Genomic DNA, 26,016 nt, shown 5'->3' with positions numbered 1-26,016 from the left:
TGGTGTTATCTGTGAGGTAGTCGATACCAAGCTCTATGTGGCAGCCGTATATCGGAGCACTCTGCGGAAGTGCCAGTAGGTATTTTATAAAACCATTTTGTATTTTTTGCAGCTCTTCAGTGTTTACATGGCCCCAAACACCTGCGCCATATGTTGCGATGCTTTGACATTTAGCTTTATAAATTTTGAGCAACTCGGGTGGAGCAGGTTTGCCCAATTTTCTGGAGAAGGAGACAAGCGCGGAGGTCGCTCTCTGATAGAGCAGTTTCCTGCTTGCCATTGCCCTTTTCCAGGTTAATTGGTCGTCGATTAAAATACCTAAATAGGGATATTCCCTAGTTCGATCCAATTTGATTTGTTCAATGTATAGATGTTTGGGATTTTTACCCTTCGGTCCTGTGTACATGACAAAGGTCTTGCATTTTTTTACTTTTAGACCCAGAGAAAGCATATAGTTACAATATTTATCCAGTTGTTTTTGCAGCTGTACTAGGGTTCGGGCAAATATAACGGAATCATCAGCATAAAGTAATGCTGGGATAGGGCGTTGATTGATGGTAGGTAGGTCCTGGCTCCCTTCTAACATGGCTATTTCCAGCCCGTTGGTGTATAAATTAAACAGAAAGGGAGCCAGGACACAGCCCTGTCTGACTCCTCGTGTTATGGGGAATGAGGATGTTAATTCTCCACCCACAAGCTGATGCATCAGAATAAAGTTCTCGCAGAAACTTGATAAGTGGGGGATCAACGCCCAGTTCCTCCAGAATAGACCACAACCTGGCGTGTATTACGCAATCAAACGCCGCACTAAGGTCGACGTAGACCATATACAGATTGCCCCGTTTTACTCCCACATACTTGCCTATTAAAATGGTTAGATTTAAGGCCTGTTCAACTGTACCAAGTCCCTCCTGGAAACCATACTGGAGGTCAGTAATGATGTTCTTCTCGGTCGCCCAATCCTGGAGTCGTTCTAGGATTAGGCGTCCCGCGACCTTCCCCATTGAATCCAGGAGGGAGATGGGCCTATAACAGGCCGGGTTGTTTCTGTCGCCCTTTTTAAAGATTGGAAGGAGTATGGAGGAGGACCAAGAGTCCAAGAGAACTATTTTTGATACTGCCACCATCACCTGGGTGATGATAGGGGACCATAGATCAATATTGGAGACAAAAATATCAAGCGGGACTCCGTCTGGGCCGGGGGCCTTTCCGGTTTTAGAGGAGTGTTAGACGGACCGGGAGGGTCGGCCGAGGACAAGGGGAGAGGTCTCCGGGGAGAGCCGTCTCCAGCGATCGTACAGACAAGTAACTTCCCCCCCACAGACGTACACCACACAAGGATAAGGTTCAACGTTCTTTATAAGCAAAACTTCAAGTACGGTGAAATGGTACAAGGAGGTCTGGACTCAGGGGTCCCCTCTATTCTAGTCTCTTGGTTGGGGAAAGGGTAGCGGGACAGTCTTGTTACCAATCTGGTAGATGAAATAGCTCACAATCCTCGAGCTCGGCGTTCTAGATGGTCGGGCCGCGGTGGAGCCAGCAGGTCCCGATGGTTGAAGGTAGCGACGGTCCGCGGCGAAGCCAGCAGGTCCCGGTGAAGGTGGTGGTTACAAACGGTCCGCGGCCACGCCAGCAGGTCCCGACGACGATGAAGGTTTCAGAAGGTTGCGGCAGCGCCAGCAGGCAGGTCGATAGTTCGCAAGGCAGGGCTACGGCAGCGCCAGTAGTCCGTCAAGGATGAGTTCTTCACTGCGTCTCTCGACTCCAGGATACAACTGCCTTCCTGCTCTGGAGCTGCCCCAGTTATAGGTCTGGCGCCCTTTGATGTCCGGACCCTCGCACTTGGAGGTCGGGAGGTCCGGGATGAGGGAGTCCAGACACCCAGCGGGGGGGTGGAGCCAGCGCCTGGGGGAGCTGGGGGCGATCGGCACCTGGCGGGGGAGAGCCATCGACACCTCTTTCTCCCATTGACCTGCCAAGTAGTCCGCTCACCTCCTGGGTGGATGGTGGTGCCGGGATGTCGGGGCCTGGCCAGGCCCAGGGTTAGGGTCGATCGGAGGCCACGCGGCCTCGTGGTGCTGTGTCCAAGATGGCACCCAGGCCGGGCGAGAGGGCCGGTAGGGAATCGGGCCCATGATGTGGAGATGTTCAGGGGCAGGGGTCCCATATGAGACGGGAAACGGGTGGTTGTTGCGTGTAACACCTGAAGAGCCGGGCTCGGGCCTGGTCGTGCGGGGGGGGAGCGAGCCTTACACGTGGCCTGTCCAACATGGGTCCCCCCCAGCTGAAGGCGGGGAGAGTCACCCATCCTCTTGGGGACTCTCTTCGTCGAGGCGGAAAAAGCGTGACAGGCCATCTGCGTTGGCGTGGTCTTGCCCGGGTCGATGTTCCACAGTGAAGTCCATCCCCTGCAGGGAGATGGACCAACGCAGTAGTTTCGGGTTTTCCCCCCGCATCTGCATTAGCCACTGCAGGGGCCGATGATCGGTCTGTACCCGGAAGTGGGTGCCGAAGAGGTAAGGCCGGAGCTTTTTGAGGGCCCACACCACGGCGAAGGCCTCCATCTCGATGGTGCTCCAGCGTTGTTCTCGGGCCAGGAGCCGTCTACTGATGAAAGCCACTGGCTGGTCAAGTCCTTCGGGGTTCAGCTGGGAAAGGACTGCCCCAATGCCATGGTCGGAGGCATCCGTTTGGACGATAAATTCCCGACTGTAGTCGGGGGCCTGGAGCACAGGGGCGGAGCACATGGCGGCCTTCAGCTTCTCGAAGGCCGCTTGACAGTCTGGGGTCCAGTTGACCTTCTTTGGTTGGTTTTTGGATGTGAGTTCCGTGAGGGGCCCCACAATGCTGCCATAGTCCCTCACGAACCGCCGGTAGTAGCCTGTGAGTCCCAAGAAGGCGCGGACCTCGGTCTGGGTGATGGGGGGCTGCCAAGACTGGATGGCAGCGATCTTGAGTTGCAGAGGGGCCACCAGACCGCTTCCCACCTGGTGCCCGAGATAGGTCACGGACCCCTGGCCAATTTGGCATTTGCTGGCCTTGATCGTGAGGCCAGCTCGTTGGAGGGCCTGTAGCACCTCTCGGAGGTGGTGGAGGTGGTCGGACCAGTGGCGGCTGTACACAGCGATATCGTCCAGGTAGGCGGCGCTGAATCCTTCGAGTCCCGCCAGGACCTGGTTTACTAGCCGCTGAAATGTTGCTGGGGCATTCTTCATGCCGAATGGCATGACCTTGAAGTGGTAGTGGCCATCAGGGGTGGAGAATGCAGATCGTTCTTGGGCCCGGGGTGTGAGACCGATCTGCCAGTAGCCCGCTGTCAGGTCGAAGATGCTGAGGTAGCGGGCAGCTCCCATGCGGTCGATTAGTTCATCTGCTCGGGGAATGGGGTGCGCGTCTGTTCTGGTGACCGCATTCAAGCCAGGGTAGTCGACGCAGAACCGGAGCTCAGGCGTGGTGCCGGGGGCGGCCGCTTTGGGGACCAGTACCACTGGGCTGGCCCAGGGGCTGTCTGAGGGCTCGATGACCCCGAGCGTGAGCATCTTGGACACCTCCTCTTGGATGCAGGCCCGTACCCGATCTGGTACGCGGTAGGCCCGATGGCGGATAGGGGGACTGTCTCCAGTGTCCACGTCGTGTAAGCACCAGGGGGTGACCCCTGGGGTGAGGGAGAACAGGGTGGCGAACTGCAGCAGGAGGTCTCGGCAGCCTTGGCGCTGTTACAGGGTCAGGGCCTCCGAGAGTTGGACCCCGTCCACGGAGCCGTCCTTCTCCCGAGTCCGTAGGAGGTCAGGGAGTGGTTTGGAGTCCTCCTCGGCTCCATTGTCTGTGGCCATCAGGAGGCTGAGCTCTGAGCGCACAAAGTGGGGTTTCAGTCTATTGGCGTGGAGGACCCGGAGGGGGTTCCGTGAGGATTCCATATCGATGAGATAGGTGACAGGGCTCTTGCGCTCGACTACTTTGAAGGGCCCCGTCCATTTGTCTTGCAGGGCGCATGGTTCGGTGGGAGACATTACCCAAACTTGCTGGTCGGGTTCAAATTCGATGGAGGAGGCATTTTGATCGTACCATCTTTTCATGTCTTCCTGACTGGCCTCCAGGTTTGCTTTTGCCATCTCTCTGAACTGTCTGGTCTGGTTGCGGAGGGTTAGGAGGTACTTGAAAACATCTGGAGGGTTCTTTAGAGGGGGCATTTCCCAGCCTTCTTTGACTAGGCTGAGCGGCCCTCGCACAGGGTGTCCATACAAGAGTTCGAACGGGCTGAAGCCGAGGGACTTCTGGGGGACTTCTCGGTAGGCAAAGAGAAGGCACGGTAGTAGCACATCCCACTGGCGACGGAGGGGCTCTTCCAACCCCCCAATCATCCCTTTGAGCGTGCGGTTGAACCGCTCAACTAGTCCGTTTCCTTGAGGGTGATAGGGGGTCGTGAATCGGTAGGTGACCCCACACTGTTGCCAGAGGGACTTCATGTATTTGGAAATAAAGTTTGTGCCCCGGTCGCTGACGACTTCTCGGGGGAAGCCCACCCGGGAGAAGATCCCCATCAAGGCCCGGACGACTAACGGGGCGGTCACAGTTCGCAGGGGAACAGCCTCGGGGTAGCGGGTGGCGTGGTCCACCAGTACTAGGATGAACCGATGTCCTTGGGCTGTACGGGGGTCCAGGGCCCCCACAATGTCTATCCCCACCCTCTCGAACGGGGTGGTGACCACTGGGAAAGGTTGCAGAGGTGCTTTAAGCTTGCGGCCGCTCTTCCCGCTGGCCTGGCACGTGAGGCAAGATCGGCAGTGCTGGAGTACGTCGTTCCTCATCTTGGGCCAGAAAAAGTGGGTCACCAGGCGACTGTAGGTTTTATCCTGACCCAGGTGGCCAGCCAGGGGGACATCGTGGGCCAGGTTTAGCAAGAAGTCTCTAAAGCGGAGGGGCACCACTAGCACTCGACTGGCCCCTAACTCCGCGATTCTCTGTTCGCTGTACAACAGGTCATTGTCCCAATAGACCCAATGGGTTCCGGAGGTATCCCCTGCACTCTGGGCAAGGGCTTGTTGGCGGAGTCCCTCGAGGGAGGGACAGGTCTTCTGCTCGTGGCGGAACTGTTCCTGAGTGGGCCCCCCCTCCTGATGCCACTGATCCAGGCCGGGAAGGTCCTGAGGCTGAACGAGCCCCTCGGAAGTTTGTTCTGGGGGGACGGCACGGTCGGTGTCTTCTACTGGAGCGACCGGGGGAGGAGGTGCCGGCCATTCAGGTTCTTCGGGTCGGGGGATGGCACGGGCAGCCATGGACCGGGTGGTTACGCACGCCCAGTCCGGGATGCCCAACATCCCCAGGTGCTCTCTTCTCTCTACGGCGGCCCACGGGGAACTCTCAAGATCATTTCCCAGGAGACAGTCTACGGGGGCATCATCCCGGACCGTCACTTTCAACATGCCGGAGACTCCTCCCCACTCGAAGGGGACGCAGGCCATCCGACATAGACTCTCCGAATTGTCGGCTGAACGGACAGGGCAGAGGACGTTCGGCAGGATCTGTTCTGGGGTCACCAGGTGACATCGGACGGCCGTTACACTGGCCCCGGTGTCACGTAGGGCTTCGGCCCGGCGTCCATTAATGTTCACCCACTGACTGTACTTCCGGGTGTTGGCGGGTAGGGGGACCCGCGGGACCATGTCTTTTCCCCCTAGGCACGCTAGAACCATGGCGGCTGGTTCCCATTCTTGGTGTTCTTGCTCACATTCCTCGTGTTCTTCGGAGATTTGTCCTTCCCCCAGGGCGGCGGCAGCCATCTGGAGGGGTCTCGGAGTCTGGCTCTGCGGACAATTCGGGTCGTTTGCGTAGTGGCCGACTCGCTGGCATCGGTGACACGTGACATTGGCTCTGTATCCCGGCCGCGCCGGGGTGTTGCCCCGGTTGGCCGGGGGTGGGGTGCTGGTAGCGGGAGCGGCCGGGGCGTTGTCTCTTCCTCGTCCCTGGCCCCCTCCTCCTCCTCGGGGGACGGTGCTGACCGTGGTTGTTCCGGTTCTGTTCATGTGACCCATTTCGGCCCACTCGGGTAATTTCCCACCGGTCAGCCTCGGCGGCGAGCTGCCGTGGATCAGTCAATTTACTGTCGAGGAGGTGCTGCCTGAGCTCGACGAAGCAGTTGTTTGATAGATGCTCCCATACCATGAGATTGAAGAGTTGCTCGTAAGTCGTTACGTTGCTTCCCTTGATCCAACCCTCGAAGGCTCGGCTGAAATAGTTCACGTATTCCACCCAAGTTGTACCCGGGATCCGGGTGCAGTCTCGGAACCTCTGGCGGTACATTTCAGGTGTGAGCCCATAGCGGGTGAGGAGGGTAGCTTTCATGTGGTCATAGGAGGTCATTAGATGGTCTGGGAGTTGTAGCAGGGCATCGCGGCCCTCATTGACGAACCTCCCCCATAGACCGGCTCCCCAGTCGTTTCGATCGATCCGGTGGGAGGTCATAGCGATCTCGTAGGCCTTGAACCATTGCTGTATGTCGTCATCTCGGAAATATTCTCGAACGACATCCTTGGGGATGTGTACCTTCTTTTCTGTTGCCCCCGGGGTGCGCGGTTGCTCGGGCACCCCTAATTCTTTGTTCTGCTTGCGTAAGTCTATCTCAGCTAATTTGCGCTCGTGTTCATACACCAGTCTCTTCTCTTCGAGCTCTCTTTGTCTCTGTTTCTCTTCCCGTTCTTCTCGGAGCCGCAGATGTTCCAGGTTCAGTTTTTGTTCGGCTAATTTGAGTTCGCCATCCATTTTGAGCCGGGCCATTTGTAGTTCATGTAGTCGGTTTCTTTCTCGTTCTTGGATCTCATCTTGCGAGAGACCCGTTCTTCGCTCCTCGGGAGCCGTGGTGTCTTTCTCTGCTGCTGCGACATTTTGGTCCGGGGGTCTGACGGCCCCGGTTTCTGCCCATGACTCAATGGCGTGCTTGAAATCGTCTTTAGTACTCAGACCGGTGGTAGCGATACCTAATTCAATGCAGAATTGTTTCAACTCACGATGGCTGTATTCTTCCAATTTCTCCATCTGGAATTTTTCGGTGGATCCGCTTTCTTTGGTTGACATTGTGGTTTTGTCGTGGGGTGAGCTACTCTCTGTACGATTATGCGTTGATTCGGATCGCGCCGCTGGCCACCAATGTTAGACGGACCGGGAGGGTCGGCCGAGGACAAGGGGAGAGGTCTCTGGGGAGAGCCGTCTCCAGCGATCGTACAGACAAGTAACTTCCCCCCCACAGACGTACACCACACAAGGATAAGGTTCAACGTTCTTTATAAGCAAAACTTCAAGTACGGTGAAATGGTACAAGGAGGTCTGGACTCAGGGGTCCCCTCTATTCTAGTCTCTTGGTTGGGGAAAGGGTAGCGGGACAGTCTTGTTACCAATCTGGTAGATGAAATAGCTCACAATCCTCGAGCTCGGCGTTCTAGATGGTCGGGCCGCGGTGGAGCCAGCAGGTCCCGATGGTTGAAGGTAGCGACAGTCCGCGGCGAAGCCAGCAGGTCCCGGTGAAGGTGGTGGTTACAAACGGTCCGCGGCCACGCCAGCAGGTCCCGACGACGATGAAGGTTTCAGAAGGTTGCGGCAGCGCCAGCAGGCAGGTCGATAGTTCGCAAGGCAGGGCTACGGCAGCGCCAGTAGTCCGTCAAGGATGAGTTCTTCACTGCGTCTCTCGACTCCAGGATACAACTGCCTTCCTGCTCTGGAGCTGCCCCAGTTATAGGTCTGGCGCCCTTTAATGTCCGGACCCTCGCACTTGGAGGTCGGGAGGTCCGGGATGAGGGAGTCCAGACACCCAGCGGGGGGGTGGAGCCAGCGCCTGGGGGAGCTGGGGGCGATCGGCATCTGGCGGGGGAGAGCCATCGACACCTCTTTCTCCCATTGACCTGCCAAGTAGTCCGCTCACCTCCTGGGTGGATGGTGGTGCCGGGATGTCGGGGCCTGGCCAGGCCCAGGGTTAGGGTCGATCGGAGGCCACGCGGCCTCGTGGTGCTGTGTCCAAGATGGCGCCCAGGCCGGGCGAGAGGGCCGGTAGGGAATCGGGCCCATGATGTGGAGATGTTCAGGGGCAGGGGTCCCATATGAGACGGGAAACGGGTGGTTGTTGCGTGTAACACCTGAAGAGCCGGGCTCGGGCCTGGTCGTGCGGGGGGGGAGCGAGCCTTACACGTGGCCTGTCCAACAAGGAGGTTAACGCGCGAATGATCTCACTGAGAGTAAAATGGAGATCTATTGGAAATACCTCAGTTCTGGGGGAATCGACTACCGATTCAACCTGTGTGACGTAGGCCGAGGGGGGGTCACTAAAGATCTTGGAAAAGTGAGTCACCCACTCGTCTGCAGTCACAGCCACATCCAGATGCTGATGCGAGTTCGCTTCAGCCAGGAAGGGAGATTTAACTATCTTCCAGAACTGGGAGCAGTCCTTGCTGCGGCTGCTCGCGTGTAATTGGGCCCATAGATTTTTCTTATGGTCTCGTTTACAATTGATTTGGGCCTGTTTATATTCGGATCTAAGTTTAGCTACTTCAATTTTATCTCTAACTGGGTTATGTAAAGCTTTCTTTAATGCAGTTAATGCTTTGCGACAAGCCGAATTAAACCATCTTGGGGCTGTCTGATTTCCTGATTTGTGGTGGCGAAGTAATACGGCATGAATGACTTTTAGGATCTCCCGGAAGCTAGATATAATTTGCTCGGGGGAGGAGTCATCCGCCAAACAGGTATTTATCCATGGGAGTGCCTTGGATATAACCTTTTTAGTGATTGATGTAGGGTCAATCTTTGACCATTTCACGGTAAAACCGTTAGTTCTGTCCATGGTCAGAGATTTTTGAGTCAATAGGCTCTTTCTAATAGGGTGGGAATCGCTTGAAGTTAGCTTAAGAGTAATGCTGTTAGGAAAATGATCACCTACAACTTCTGAACCAGTGGTAAACTGAATAAGTTTACCCTTTAAAAAATAGGAGCATAAGATAAAATCTATAGTGGTTGAACAGCCCCTACCGTGAAAAGTGGGACTGAAATCTACAGGGGGATCAGCAAGTTCGTTTGCGAACGTCAATTCCAGCGAGGTAAGACTGTCGTTGAGAAAGTCACCTAGATGGGAATGGGTGAAGTGTGTCAATGGGCAGTCTTGTTCATCTAGAAGGCCGCACGTACCTTTTTTAAAACTAGCACACAATGATACATTGAAATTCCCTCCCCAAATTACATTACAGGCAGATGGTAAGAGCTTAAGACATTGTTCATTTATAAGATGGGAAATTTCAGAAACTATTTTTGAACAGTCCTCTGGGGATAAATTGTTGTAAAAATTAATAAAACAATATGACGTACCATCAATAAAAGTAATCAGTAAGACCTGATAGTACGAAGTACTATGTAAGGTGGAAATATTCCTTACTACCAGGTTATTAGAAATATATACTACTAGGCCTCCCATGGGTCTACCATGGGTGGTGGCACTCGCTGGGGAGTGGAAGGTTTTATAGCCTTGTAGATGTAATGGGTCAACTGCCCAGGTCTCCTGCAAGCAAATTATCTGGTAGGTAGATACAAATTCTAGCCGGGATTGAAGTGAGAGCTTTGATCGGCGACCTGCAACATTCCAGAATAATATAGATACTAACAAGGTTGACGAAGTTGTAGTATCTTGTGCTATAGTTACTGGGTGTAGCAAGGTTTGGAGAGAGAGGGATTTATTGTCATCTTTTCCAGGGTCGGACGGGATTTCTGCACATGATGGTAGCACAAGACTGGGGGTTGGGGTCAGGGGTAGTGGAGGTGTAGGTATATTGAGTGGTGGTAAATCTGGAGAGGGGGGGTTCAGGTTGTCGTGAATGTTTGTGGATGGTGGTCAATCCACCATCTCCAAACACTCAAATCTATTGTACGTGGGGACACCCCTCCAGTCAAAAGGTAGTGTGGCATCTCTGCCTCCATGTCCTGACCAATCTGTCCAATCTGGTCTTCTATTCCAGCTGCCCACCTGGGTCCAGTTCCACTTGGGACCTGGGGCATAGCGGTTAGCTGGGGGGTAGAAGAAGGACAGTCTCTTTGTGCCTATTCCTTCTGAGGATAGATGAGGGCCCCAGGAAGATATGTGTTCCACCGTTTGGGAGTCTTCAAAATTAATTATTACACAATCTCCGGGAATTGTTTTTAACTCTTTTCCTACCCAAGGGACCCTACGAACTGAAGTGACTCTATTGTTGGTATAAGGAGGAAGGGGCCTATTGGTTGATAACCAATGTAGCACTTTGTTTTTTAAGGACCATACTGGTTCATCGGAGTTTGGATTCAGCTCAGGAACCCCGGTCATGATGACAACAAATGGAGTTGCTTCCGGGGGAAGATGGACTGAGCGAGCTTTATTGCGTTTAGTGTTGTAGGCAGCATTTTTTATGGCTGGTGTTTTTGTTGGATTCATTGTAGGAGGTAAAGTGCAAGTAGGAACTGGTGCCTGGGAAGGGGCTGGGAGTGAAGGTGTGGCAGGGACCGTTTTAGCAGCATTTGGTGGCAGCGTTTGCTGCACAATTGTGGGTAAAGGTTTTTGATGGACTACCACCGTAGTAGTCACAGTTTTGGGTACTTGAGGTGCTTGAGTGGTAGTAGGTGCCCCTTTTTTAGTGGATTTTGAATTAAGTGTTTGAACCACAGGGGCGGTAGGGATTGAGGTCTTTTTGATCTTTAGATCAGAAGATAGTGAGGCTAAAGTTTTTTCTATTTTGGCAAGAGTTAGCTCAATGGGTTTCATATATAATTTAATTAGTGCCTCTAGTGAAACCAATAAGTGAGTGTCCTGCGTGCAAGGGTCCTGCCCATTTCCCACTTTGCCACTGAAATTGGGGTTGGGAATATCAGATGAAAGGTTGATGATATCTGGCGTTGTAAAGCTAGTCTGAGGCTGTTGCTGGGGTAGTGATAAATGACTTGTACCTTGCTTAGGGAGAGGGGATTGAATGGTAAGTTGAATCGGGGATCCTTGTTGTAACTGTGGGTTAGTTTTCTGGGGTGTGTTCTTTTTCCCTTTTCTCCCCTTTCTTTTTTTTGGTATAGCTCCCTCCCTCTGGGCTCTAGTATTTGGAGAGTGTAAATCCTCGTCTGTTGGGTTTGTAAAGAGAGTCGGGGTTCTCTCGATTGATAGAGGTGATTGGAGTTAAGGAGAGTGTGACAATTGTGTGGCTGAAAGATCGATAGATACTGATAAGTCCACGGTACCCGGAACCGTGAGTGGCTCTAACAGTGCACAATTGTCTGAGTTACGCAATGGGGTCTTAGCTGCAGCCAATAGCCCCAGCGAGGAGCGCTTGGCTATGGCTAAGTCCTGCGAGACCCTCCTTTCTAACAAAAGGATGCCTTGATTTATGGCGTCATTAGCCCTTGCGATGAATTGGTCGATTGGGCCTATTGTCTGAGCAGCATTAGATGACTTGCTGCTTCTGGTGGTTCTTGGTGACATGCTTTCAGTTAGAATTAGCAAGAGTCAGTAAGCTAATATAGAACCCTAACACAGAGCAGGGCAGAGGTAGGTAGATTACCGTATAGTGGGACAGATGAATGAAACTGTCAATAAGGTGGCCCAGTCCAGTCCTGCCCGGTCTTGAACGGGCTGAAACGGGCCCGCCCTTGGCCCGGGCTTCGCCCGGCGTCCCGCGAGGCGGGGGTGACTGTGATTTAAAGCGCCACCTGGCGCGCGATTGACGCGGATTGCGCCGCTGAGGATGCTGGTCACTGTAGTTTTTCAGCCCCACACCACGCTCCGCTCTGCGGCCAGACCCCGAGCTGGAACAGGGGTCAGACGGCGGGAGGCGGGTGGGCAAAGACACGAGCACAAGCAGAATTAATTGCCTTCCAAATCGGCAGTGGGTCCCGAAAAGCAGCAGTTCGCTCTGTGGAAGATTCCCCCCCTCGACCGGGGTGACTGTGATTTAAAGCGCCACCTGGCGCGCGATTGACGCGGATTGCGCCGCTGAGGATGCTGGTCACTGTAGTTTTTCAGCCCCACACCACGCTCCGCTCTGCGGCCAGACCCCGAGCTGGAACAGGGGTCAGACGGCGGGAGGCGGGTGGGCAAAGACACGAGCACAAGCAGAATTAATTGCCTTCCAAATCGGCAGTGGGTCCCGAAAAGCAGCAGTTCGCTCTGTGGAAGATTCCCCCCCTCGACCGGGGTGACTGTGATTTAAAGCGCCACCTGGCGCGCGATTGACGTGGATTGCGCCGCTGAGGATGCTGGTCACTGTAGTTTTTCAGCCCTTACCACGCTCCGCTCTGCGGCCAGACCCCGAGCTGGAACAGGGGTCAGACGGCGGGAGGCGGGTGGGCAAAGACACGAGCACAAGCAGAATTAATTGCCTTCCAAATCGGCAGTGGGTCCCGAAAAGGAGCAGTTCGCTCTGTGGAAGATTCCCCCCCTCGACCGGGGTGACTGTGATTTAAAGCGCCACCTGGCGCGCGATTGACGCGGATTGCGCCGCTGAGGATGCTGGTCACTGTAGTTCTTCAGCCCCATACCACGCTCCGCTCTGCGGCCAGACCCCGAGCTGGAACAGGGGTCAGACGGCGGGAGGCGGGTGGGCAAAGACACGAGCACAAGCAGAATTAATTGCCTTCCAATCGGCAGTGGGTCCCGAGAAGCAGCAGTTCGCTCTGTGGAAGATTCTGTGAGTCAAGTTACACTAAGAATACCAGAAAAACTATCTAATGGTTCCATGTATTTCTACAAGGTTCACAAAGACCCAATCAGCCCCCCTGGCAGGCCAATCATCTCTGCCAGGGGAAGCCTACTGGAGAGGACATCAATTTACATTGATTATTTCCTACAAGGGTATGTTCAGAAATTAAGATCATATGTACGTGACACCAGTGATTTTTTGGTAAAGCTCAAGGAGGCAGATTGGAGACAGGGGGACTGGCTTTTAGCCCTTGATGTAACTTCGCTGTATACCAGCATATCTCATACACAGGGGTTGGAAGCAGTTGATTATTATCTCTCTAGGAGACCTGAAGAATGTAAAGCCCACAATACCATGTTGTTAGACATGCTGGATTTTTGTTTATCTAACAACATCTTTATGTTTAACCATTTGATTTACCGTCAAATACAGGGGGTGGCAATGGGGGCCAGCTTCTCACCAAGTTTCGCTTGTATGCACATGGGAGCTTGGGAGGAGCTGGTCCTCGAAACCACCTACCTGAATGAGATGAGGGACAACATTATTGTTTAGTTTCGATTCATCGATGATTTGTTTATTATTTGGCGGGGTAGCAAGGAGTCTGCTGAAAAATTCATTGCTGAAATCAATGTAAACAACTTGAACTTAAGGTTCACTGCTACATTAAGCCAAAGTAATGTAACTTTTTTGGATACTGAGGTATACACTGAAAATAATGAACTACACACCAGAATATTCCGGAAAAAAACGGCTGGAAACAGCAGTTTACATGCTGCAAGCGGTCATCCCAGGCACCTCATAGCAAGCATCCCCTATGGGGAAATGCTGAGAATGAAGAGAGGATGCAGTGACCCTGTAGAACTAGAACTGGCACAACAGGAAAGCAAAAAGAGATTCCTAGAGAGGGGATATTCAGCCAGAATGGTTTACACAGCTATTGCTAAGTCTGAACTAATGTCCAGGGAGGAGCTACTAACGGGCAAGCACCAAAAGAAACCACTGGGAAATAGCCAAAACCAAAATGAGTTTAGAATAATCACGGGATACAGTAAGCAATCCAAAGAGATCTACAGGATTGTTAACAAGCATTGGCCATTGGTCATGAAAGACCCTGTTATAGGCAAGGATTTGCCCAGCAGGGTCTCTCTGACATACAGTAGAGCTCCTTCCCTAAGGGACCAAATTGTGAAAACTAATCCTGAACCAATCAGAGGCAGCAGCTGGTGGCAAACGGGCAGAGGCTTTTACAAGTGTAAAACATGCAAAGCCTGCACCCATGGGGTCAATACCAAAGAATATAAAGATGGATTCAATGACACAGTTCATCCAATAACACAGGTATTGACATGTAAGACCGACCATGCGGTGTACGTCCTACAATGCCCTTGTCCGCTGATGTACGTGGGAAGTACCAAGCTACCTGTACATCAGCGAGTCCTCCAACATCTAAGAGCAATCTCCAATGGGGACAATACTTATCCTGTTGCCCGCCACTATCGGGAAGTACATCAAAGCAACAACAAAACACTTACGTACTTCGTGATAGACAGTGTCAACACAAACAGGCGGGGGGGTGATAGAGAAACCAGTTTGAGAAAACTTGAGACAAAGTATATCCTCATGTTAAACACTAAGACGCCATCAGGTTTAAACATCACTGAAGACTTATACACATGTCTACTTTAAATATGTTAGTACTCTGAAACCTAGGATGTTACTTCGTACCCCTTTTGACAACACAGGAAATATCTGGGCTGGGACAGAAATTTGCATTAATTATGTACATAGGACTACTTAGAGCATCCCATATCGGTCAATCAGGATACTGCAGGATGTTGCTGCTACTGCTAACTAACAGAATCCGTATCCGTAATGCCATACGACGCAATTGATGCCTTCTCGGAGGCTGTGACGAAAGACTTGGTGGAATTTCGAACACGACAAAAGAAAATGAAAAAGAAAACACCAAACATAACAAAGGAACAAAGAGAAATCCTAAAAGCCTTAGACAATGACCAGGACATTATCTGCAAGCCATCTGACAAAGGTGGCAACATCGTGGTGATGTCAAGAGAACAGTATTGCCAAGAAGCATATAGACAACTTGAGGACGGAATATCCTATGAAAAGACAACTAGAAAGATATACGACGAAAGTATTGTGAAATTCCAAAGACTGTTAAATAAATGGCACAGCAATGATATGCTGGACCATTTTCTTTTTCAAAGTGTTTTACAATTGCAGTCCTATATTAGGGACACTAAAGATTTTGTAAATAAAATAGAAAATGTGGAGTGCAGATCATCTTACATACTAATAACTATGGACATTACCAGCCTCTACACGAGCATTGATCATCATCAGGGACTATTAGCCATCAAGTACTTCCTTGACAAAAGACCCATGAAATTTACAAAACACAGTAAAATGCTTTTAGAATTTATTGCATATTGTTTATTCAATAATATTTTTCTATTTCAAGGACAGTTGTACAGGCATGTCACCGGGACGGCGATGGGAACCTGCTTCGCCCCCAGCTACGTGAACCTATTCGTGGGCTGGTGGGAGGAGCAGGTTACCGGGAGCCCGGGCTTTGAGAAATGGGCTGAAAACTTAAAAGTTTGGTACAGGTACATTGATGACCTCTTCCTTGTTTGGGAGGGGTCGGTAACTTCGGCGGAAGAATTTGTGGCGCAACTGAATATGAATGAACTCAATCTTAAATTCACAGCTGACATTAATGTATCAACAGTAAACTATCTGGATTTGAAAGTTAACTTGATGGGTACTAAAATTGAAACAGAACTGTTTAGAAAAGTAACAGCCGGTAACTCGGTTTTACATGCCGAAAGCAGTCATCCCCCGACCCTAGTTAGAAGTATCCCATATGGAGAACTTCTCAGAATCAAGAGGAATTGCTCTAGAGATGCAGACTTTGCAAGGGCAGCAAGAGATAGCATTAGCAGGTTTCAAGCGAGGGGATACAACAAAGTACTCTTAGAAAATACCTTAAAAAGAGTAGAGAGAATTCCCCGAGAACAATTACTTAAAGAAAAGACCAAAGAAACCAAACAGGCTGAAAAACAGGAAGGAAAATTCAGACTAATTACCACTTTCTCAGAGGATTCAAATCATCTGAGAAATATACTGAAAAGACGCTGGCATATCCTGAAGACGGATCAAATTATAGGAAAAGATGTCCCAGCTTTTCCCTTAATTACCTTCAGGAAAGGAAGATCCATTAAGGATAAAATTGTACACAGCCATTTGGCTGATAAAACAGTAACAACAGGAAGGATTAAAGACATGCCAGGATTTTTCCCTTGTGGCAAATGCAAGGCATGCGAAAAGAGCAAGAGAAGAACAACATTTGAGATACCAGGGTCAGAAAGGAAAGGGAAAATATCCAAGTTTCTCACGTGTAACACTACCCATGTCGTGTACTGCCTGGTATGTCCATGCGGACTTAAATACATAGGCAGCACGGTGAAAAATGTCAAGTTACGCATACTGGAACACCAACGTGCGATTATGAATAAGGACTTCAACTATCCTGTAGCGAAACACTTTGCCATGAAACACAATAGCAACAGAGAACTACTGCAATACTTTGCACTGGACCACATACCAGTAGACCCAAGGGGTGGAGATAGATTACGGAGATTAAGAAGGTTAGAATCCCGTTACATAATAGACCTCCAAACAAAGGCCCCCTTGGGATTGAATAGGAATGAAGAATTAGCATCTCATTTGGGAAAAGCATAGACTCTGAAAGTAAATTCTGGTTAAGAATACCATACCCCGTGAGCAATGCCGATCCACGGCTTAATAAAACTTGTAACACCAACAAGGGCAACTTTAAGAAACAGCACTGTATATATTGTGATCAGTGCATGAATCAAATATAAGCAAAAAATTGGTACATAATATTTTCAGGAATTGTTTATTTAACATGTCTGAAATTACTGTTTGAAATGATGATATGAATTTCAACTACATTGCCTTTGCAAGTGTTCGCGAAACGAATGTAAAGTAAATTGTAATACACAAATGTAAATACTTTTCTCACGGGGATAAACGGCAGTCCTCTTTCTATACACATGCCTAAAGGTGACAAAATGTTTTTAAACCTGCTTCCTTCCGTGTCAATAGTAGACACTGACGAAGGAAAACCGAAACGCGTTTGTCTGCTGAGTGTTTGAATTAAACTGAACTGAACACTTCCCCTGTGAGTGCCGGATTTTCTTTCTTGGAAAACGAGAGACAATCGGAGCGGTAATTTGTGACGTGGAGCGCCACCACGAGAGGCACCCATCTGCGAGTGACCCGGTTACCTTTGGTGCAACGGAGCGGCGATATATATATATATATATATATATATATATATATATTTTCCACCAAGATAATCCCATTACGAAAGGCACAACTTTGCACAGCTGGTGCGAGCTGCAGGGACGGGCTTTCTCTGTTAACCAAACGATCACCACCAAAGTAAACTCGCACTCCACCAGGGTTATGTATATATGCATCACACACATACATACATACCACAACCTTATGCACAAAACATCACATTATATTTGACAATCCAGATTGTGATGCATTGATTAACAACACTTTACTCTGGCAGTGTAATTTATGATTGAGACCCCAACCCAGAGAAAATAGAACAAACGTCCTTTGGCCGACCCACCCATACACAGCGCCTTGAGATCCTCACGGGTAAGTAGCGTGCTCTACAAGTACTCTGATTGATTGATTGATTGATTGATTACAAAGGTCTCCCAGGATCAACCACACTTTACTTTCACACTAGTAGACCTAAACTATTTCTATACTAAACATTGGCCCCACCCAATCAAACACCAATAAACAACAGACACCAGTGGCTGGTGGCCTTCTCAGATCTACACCAAATGGCACCCAGTTAAAGGAAGAGCAACAATGTTAATGTTATAGGAATTGTGTTCTTGTAGCTAAGTTGCTGACTTTGGAACCTCGAAACCTAACTTCTGGCCCTGGTTAGGGCACTTGAAACAACATTCATGTGATTCTGAGTAACTATGTGATGGAAATACGTGCAAAATCACTGGATAACACAAATCTCGAACCTGTTGTTTACCACCACTAAGTAGCTATACTCTATTTCTGAAGTATTAGCACTACATCCTCCTCAACGTGAGGTTCCGTGACAATTGTAAGTGGTGTTTTCGACTCGCACGAATATAGTCGAGTCTAGTATCTATGAACCGCAAATGACGAGTTTAGTAAGTGTGCGCAGTTTCGCTGTGCTAACTTAAACCGTTCGTTTGTTATGTGGGTTTTTCATCTGTACCCACGGGTTCCATCTTAGATACGGCATCCATTTTGTCTCTTGCCCTCAAGTAGTCAGCGAACGGACGTTGTCCGCTTAGCGACCCTGGGACTCCCAAGATATTTGCGGAAGACACATGTTCTTTGTAAGTGTGTTTATGACGAGGGGGATGCTACTGTAAGGCAGATGGCGCCGCTCGAGGCTCATCTTGCCGCACGGACTTATTGTCTCAGCCGTGCATCTCATTAGGCACGTCCCTTTGATGCCTGTATCTCGTGTTTCCCGATACCTCCCCTTTTACACCCTTTCCGATCTCCCCACTGTCTCCCTCTTCCTCTGCACCTGTCTTTGTTCCTATTTCGATCTATTTTACTGCTGATTGGAATTTGCTAATGGTGGGAAGATGGGTTTTTACAGTTGGGAACCGCCAAATGTTTCCGCACTTATGTTCCGGACCTCATGTGTATCAAAGTGACCAAAGCGACCCCTCTGGGGGATAATGGTGAGAACCGGGTTGTAAACTTTTGTGTGCCATGTTGTCCTATGGGTAAAAACTGTATAAAAGGAGCGATCCACAGAACCAATTTGAAGCAGTCTCCCCAAGTTGCACGTGGTGTACTTGTCGTGACTTCTGTGTTCCCTGCAGCAAATAAACCTTGAATCTTTGACGCCGAAGGAAGTGTCCCGTGTCTCTGTGATTCGTACGCCGGAGCAGGTTACCCACGAAGGTTTCAGGTGTTGTGCCCTGGCACCGCTGGGTCTTAAAGAACCCAGTCCTTCAGTTGGCGCCCAACGTGGGGCTCGATCAGTGGTACCGGTCCAAGCCCGACGATCGTGAGGAACTTCGTGTGAAATCTCCGAGGGAAGGTGCACTCCGCTTCATCGATCCTGTTGTCGAAATAAGTGGCCCGAAGACTTTTCCCGCGAAGATTCCCGCCTCCGGACGGCTGCGACGGACTGCTGCCCTGACTGTAGACCTGTTTTGGCGCCTGGCGTAGACCTTGGTATAGCGAGACGATTGACGGGCCTTCCTGGTGACGCCATCGATCTTTGAGTTAAGTATTTGTGGGTCGCTCCCAGAGTTCTTGGTTGTTGACACTTTAGCGAGTGTTTTTGTTGTTAACGCTGTGTGAGTGTTTTTGTCGGTGACACTTTGCTAGCGTACTTTGTTGTGTTGTTTGACGACTGCAGCCGCCAAAAACCGAGGGTTTTGTTCTTTGCTGGGACTTGGTAAATCCCGTAACCCTTGAAGTTTGTGAAACTCGGCTAGTGTGCAAGATGCCTGGTCGCAGTACTTTGTTTAGTTGTTTCAGGCCTTGTGGTACGGATTCCCGACTGGAGGACTCGTGTCCGATACCTCCGGTTGGAACTCCCACTTATGAGCTCTATAGTAAGCATGGGCTAGGCCCAATTACTTTTAACGATTATTGGATTAAATATACAAAGAAGGACGGCGACCTTCGTTGGCCACCTCATGGTAGCTTCGAGGCCCCGATCTTAGATAATCTAGAGATTAAATTGTTCGAAAGAAAGTCAAGGCCGGCCATGTTTGATGCTTTTCGGTTGTGGCGCAAAGAAGCCCGACAGAAAGAAATCAGACAGACTAAACGTAATCAGCGAGATAATGTTGCTACCATAGTGAAGAAAGCAGAGCAATTTCAGCGTGATAAGGAGGTTAAGGATAAGGAAGTGTTTGACCGATTACAGCGTATGACTGTAGATAAATGTTATCCTGCTTTGCCTACGGAGTCGGAAAAGAAGGAAGAGCCAGTTGAGGATCCTTTAATGTCTTATCTTATGAAGTCGCCACCTCCATACGTACAGGGTACCGCAGCTCCTGTGGTCCCTGCCGTACCTATTCTTCCGCCTATTCTTCCTCCGCCTGTTCCTCAACCTGTACCTGCCCTTCCGACTGCTCCTGCTCCTTTGCCTGTTTCTATCCCTACTGCTCCTCCGCTTCCACATACTCCTGCTCCCGCTGCTGCTCCTGCTACTGCTCCTGTTTTGTTAACTCCTGCTGTTGCTACTGTTTCTACTCCTTCTCTTGTTAGTCCTGTATCGTATGCTTCTCCCTCTACTCGTTCTCGTACTACTCCTCTTGCGGCTAGCTTCTTCCATTCGCTCGGACCTGTTCATGGGTCCGCTGGTTCTGATGGTCCTCAGAGACGTAGCCAGCTTCCTGGAAACAGAGAACGCGTTGCGTTATATAATATGGCGATGGGTTGGATGGTTAATCCTCTTCGAAGTCCACCCCGTGTTGTTCTCGATACATTTTGTCAATTCAACATACCAACCCAAAGATATGTGTTTAATGAAATGTGTAAGTTCCTTTATGATCAAATAGCGGCCGATGCGCCTGACGAGGTGCTCACCGCTTTGTCCGATCTTCAGCTTCAGTTCGCAAATGGACTGATAGTGGATACCAATGTTCGACGTGCTGTGGAACGATTGCTATCTTTTCGTCCCGCTCCGATCCCTCATGCATTGTTTGTTGAGGATATTGAAAAACAACCAGACGAGTCTGGCCAATACCCCATGCGGGAAGTTCCACCAGTGTGGATGCCAGGCGATGCTACCGCTATTCCTATTATTCCGCCACATTTCCAGAGAGTATGGATACATCTCCCATGGAAGAGATCGGAAGTGTTACAGGTGAAGCAATCTTTGCCTGACCCTCGCAAAAACCCTGCAGGGTATTACAAAGAATTATCGCAGCTTGTAGACGCTACAATCATGAATCTTGCCGATATCGATATGTTGTTCGGCAATGTCGTACCGCAACCTGTATGGGCTAAGATTCGGCAGGAAAATCATCCGAATGAATTAGGTGGTGATTGGGCTGCCATTGTGGCGGCGGATGGTTTACAAACTGGTGGAGCTAAACCTGAGCAGATGATTACTGCCCTTCCTCAAAGAATTATAACGCTAATGAAAACTCTTATGCCAGCTATGAGAGTAAATTGGGACAAATTGTCAGCTTGTAAGCAGAAGAAAGATGAGAGTGTTTCCGACTTCTTTACGAGGTTCGAGGAAGCATTCATTGACCATAGTGGACAGGATATGGGTACCGAGGGTGGTCAGAGACTGTTCGTGGATAAATTTGTTTCAAACTTATTGCCCGATTTGAGCAATAAATTAAAGAATTCGGAAAGTGCATGGGCCGTTTCTACTTCGGCTCAGATATTGGCTACGGCGCAATATTATGAGAATAGGGAGAAAGAGGAGAACGACCGTGCTGACAAAAAGACGAAGGAACTGAAAACTAAAGTGTTGCTTCAGCAAGCGTATCCTCCACGTTCGAATCAGAATAATTCACAGCAAAATAGATTGCAGCCGCAATCGAACAGATCCCAAACTCGTAATGACTCCTCCTCCCAAAGATCCTCGTTAGGGTACAATCAATGTGCTTATTGTAGACAGGAGGGTCACATTAAATTCAATTGCCCTGTTTTGAATGAACGTAACAATGGTAACTCATCTAGAGGAGGTCGTGGTGGTTCGCAGCAGGCATCACGTGGTAGAGGTCGTGGTGCTCAGAATGATCGCTCAGATAACTCATCCAATTCTAATAATTGTTTCGATCAACGTGGATCATCGCAAGGACGATCTGCGCAGTACAATGTAGACGATTATTACGTCGATCAGGGAACTGACGACAGTAATTACTAGGACAGCCAAAGACAAGGAGAGGGAGTGGTATCAGTTCCGGTTGATCAGAGAGGGCCTTACGTCGCAGTTGCTACATCGGGCGTCGTAGAGCCTTTTCTGTTGGACACTGGTGCAGCGAAAAGTTCTATCATGCATTCGAAACTCCCTGGCGCACCTTTGTCTGGCTTAACAAATGTTTCCGTTGGATTCTCTGGCGCCCCTGTTAGCAATCCAGTTTCGCGCCCTTTGCCCCTTAAAATTGGGCCACGTGAGCTAGAAGCTCCATTGATTCTAACCACAGGTTGTGGTGAAAATCTTTTGGGCCTGGATTTGCTTAAACGTTTGTACGCAACTTTGTATTGTTCTCCTGCGGGTGTAAAGCTTACGTTAGGAGAGAGGGTTGTCTCTCCTATGTATTTGTCTCTCGATAAGCTTCCACCGGAATTGAGTTCTCTTCCTGCGTCTTTGTGGGCAACGGGTCCAAATGACGTGGGCCTACTTGATATCTCCCCTTATGTTGTACAGTTGAAATCTAATGTGCGACTGCCACGTATTCCCCAATATCGTATCTCCCTTGATGGTGAACGGGCACTGTTAGCTATCATCTATGATTTGATCGAGAAAGATGTTATTGAGGAGACTCGGGGAAACGTGTGCAACAGCCCTGTGCTGCCCATTCTTAAACGTACTGAGCCTTCAAAACCGCCTGTTTATCGTTTTGTTATCGATTTACGGGAGGTGAATAAAATTGTGGTTCCTCAATTCCCCATTGTGCCTGACATCACGGCGCTACTGACTCTGATTCCAGCTTCTGCATCATGGTTTTCGGTGATTGACTTGAAAAATGCGTTTTTCAGCATCCCGATTGCCGAGGAGAGCAGGGACCTTTTCGGTTTCTCTCTCGGTGGACGTAGCTTCCGGTTCAAACGCGCTCCTCAGGGCTACTGTGAAAGTCCATCGATTTACAGTCAAGCCTTGAAGGGTCAACTGGATGCGTTTAGGTTGCCGGTTGGTGCGGCTTTAATCCAATATGTCGACGACTTATTGGTGGCTGCTGATACTCAGGACATTTGCAAAATCGCTACGGTGTCGTTGTTGCAACATCTCTGTGAGTTGAATCATAAGGTGTCCCCTTCTAAACTCCAATATTGTTGTCAAGAAGTAACCTATCTAGGTCACTTATTGTCAAAGGAGGGAAGGAGGTTGACCCCAGAGAGAATTGCAGCAATTGCGCGAATGGCTGTGCCAAAAACCCAAAGAGATGTGCGTGCCTTTCTAGGTATTACGTCGTACTGCAGGCAATGGATTCCTAATTTTTCATTGCTAGCGAAACCATTGGTGGCTCTTACGTGCAAGGATGTTTCAACTCCTTTACCATGGACGGAAGAATGTCAGAAAAGTTTTTCTGAACTGCGTGATTCATTGTGTTCGGCTCCTGTGTTAGGTACTCCTGACTACAGTAAGCCGTTTACGTTATATGTTCACGAGAGGGAAGGTTGTGCTTTGAGCGTCTTAACGCAACCTTTTGGTGGTAAGCAACGTCCATGTGCATATTTTTCCTCGACCTTGGACCCAGTAGCTAGAGCATTGCCGAGTTGTTTACGAGCAACAGCGGCAGCCGCGGTCTCCATCCGACAATCAGCAGGATTGGTCATGGATAATATGCTTACGGTGATGGTTCCGCATGCAGTCGATACTCTTTTGAATCGAACGAAAACTCAGCACTTGACGAGTGCGAGGTTGTCTGGGTACGAGTTGACGCTCTTGGCAAGCCACATTCAGATAAAACGTTGTAATGTTCTGAACCCGGCAACTTTGTTACCAATTAGCACAGAGTCAGATGAAGTAGCAGAACATGATTGCTACTTGAGGACTGAAGAGGAAACAAAAGGTCGAGTGGACCTTAAAAACACCCCATTGGAAGATCCGGATGGTACTTTGTATGTGGATGGGTCATGTTTTAAATTGCCGAATGGCGATGTGACTACTGCTTATGCTGTTGTAACGTTGAATACTGTTGTTGAGACTGCGAGGTTGAATCAGAATTCTGCCCAAGCTGCGGAGCTGATTGCTCTTACTAGAGCATGTGTGTTAGTGAAAGGGAAACGTGTGAATGTGTTTACCGACAGCCAATACGCGTTTGGCGTCGCTCACAGTTTTGGACGATTGTGGAGAGAGAGAGGTTTCTTGACGTCGCATGGTACGAAGATTCAGCATGGCCAGCTTGTGAATGATCTTTTGGATGCATTGACGTTGCCTACGCAAGTTGCGATTGTTAAATGTAGTGCGCATCGTAAGGTGACGGATGATGTTGGTCGTGGTAATGCGTTTGCGGATGAAACTGCTAAGGAGACTGCCCGGAACCTTAGCACTCGGATGTATGTGACGAGTTCGGTTAGGTGGCCTACAGAATCGAGTATGTGTGAGGACACTATCGAAAGTGTGAAAGCAATTCAGAATGAGGCCACCGAGACTGAAAAGACGAAGTGGAAAGAAAGCACGGGAAAGTTGGATGCGAATGGTTGTTGGATTGATTTGTCAGATCAGAAAAGGTGGTTGTTGCCTGATGCGTATGTGCTGGCCGTTGTGACAATGGCACATGGGTTAGCACATATCAGCGTGAAAGGTATTTGTAAATTGTTGTCTCCTGTATGGAAGAACGATGGTATCATGAAATGTGCTGAACGCCTGGTGAAGAATTGTATGGTGTGCATGATGTACAATCCTGGCAAAGGAACCCCAACTCCTCCTGGCAGTTTTGCTCCCCCTTCATGTCCCTTTGAGGTGATTCAATTGGACTTCATCCATATGGAGCGATGCAATAACCTGAAATACGTTTTAGTTGTGGTTTGCGCATTCTCCCGATGGATCGAGGCCTATCCCCTCAAAGACAATACTGCTTTGTCTACTGCGAAAATCCTACTGAAGGAATATTTTCCTCGGTATGGAATGCCTAGAGTCGTGTGGTCAGATAACGGAAGTGAGTTTGTTGGAAGTGTGATGAAGAGTGTGTGTAAGGGCCTTGGAATTAATCAGAAATTCCACAGCGCCAATCATCCCCAGTCAGCTGGATTGGTTGAAGGGTACAACGGCACCCTTAAACTAAAGTTAGCGAAGATTCAGGCTACGACTGGTCTTTCGTGGCCTGACGCTTTACCTTTAGCATTACTGTCAACTAGGGCGACTGTACACTCCCGAGTAGGGCTTAGTCCCTATGAAATAGTGTTCGGCCGTCCTGCGAATGTGTGGGGGGTTCCTAGGCCAGGAATGTTTTCTGATCTTGAGTACCCAATGTTGATCGATTATCTACATGACTTGACTGCTAATCTGAGGTTAATTCACCAACAGGTTTACGACGCATTGCCGACGCAGACGGAGGGTCCAGGCCACCAGCTCCAGCCCGGAGACTGGGTGGTGACGAGAAATTTTTCACGCAAGAATAACCTGGACCCGAGGTTTACCGGACCCTATCAAGTGCTCCTGGCCACGAGGACTGCCGTTCGTCTCGAGGGACGTAAGAATTGGGTGCATGCCACGCACACCAAAAAAGTCCCTATTCCTTTGCCGGCAGACCCGTGGGTAAGGAGAGGCATTGCATCAACTGAAACAGAAACATTGCCGGCGTTTGTACCTTTTAGCGACGCACAGCCTGTTGGAGAATCCTCGGCGCAGCAGAAAGACACTGTTGAACAATTAGCATCAAAAGACTCAAGACCAGAACACTCAACTGATCAGCAGGACGCTGTCTCTTCAACGGATCCTTTGTTTGACGAGCAGACACGTCCTGGGAAAACCCGATACTTTTTGCGATCTCGCACTAAGGACAAATAAAAGATCCTGCTTTTCTGTATTGACAACTGCATTATCCCGTTTTCCGTGATCAGTTTTGAACTTTCGTATTACTGTAATTATTCCTGTATATATATTGAGCTTCATTCCTTGTACTTTTTGCTTCCACAGCTGAGAGACTTTGTTTTTGCGTACATACATATTGTGCATTGAAGGCCGTAGGGCCGCGCGCGTACTTCCTTCTGGATAGTAGGTCTTGACGCTAGGTTAAAGGCCGTCGGTTCCTGGGAACTCCTAGGGATTGACTATTGCTACACAGAACGAAGTGCGTCAAGAAACGTTGCGGACGGTCGTAGGGAATGGCATTCTCGAAGCTGAATGATTTGGAGGGAGCTCAGGTTCACAGATTCAAGCTGCAGCAACTCAGTCGTACCAAATGTTTTATATTCCAACTGTTTGTATTGTTTTTGACTGCTTCAGCATTATTGGCGGGTGGGGTGTATTACACGATGTCTTACTTCTTACCTTCCGCTACACCTACTCCTACTCCTGATCCTAAACTTGCCTCTACTGTTTCTT

General features: G+C 49.6%; 1 protein-coding gene across 1 annotated transcript in view; it reads right to left on the bottom strand.

Moving 5' to 3' along the window:
* Positions 1-26,016, bottom strand: part of BSPRY (B-box and SPRY domain containing) — a 119,071-nt gene that overhangs the window by 55,888 nt on the left and 37,167 nt on the right. The gene's annotated exons all lie outside the window — the stretch shown is intronic.

Source organism: Lissotriton vulgaris, chromosome 5 (genome assembly GCF_964263255.1).
Source record: "Lissotriton vulgaris chromosome 5, aLisVul1.2, whole genome shotgun sequence".
Classification (NCBI taxonomy): domain Eukaryota; kingdom Metazoa; phylum Chordata; class Amphibia; order Caudata; family Salamandridae; genus Lissotriton; species Lissotriton vulgaris.
This window is presented reverse-complemented; position numbering and strand designations above follow the sequence as displayed.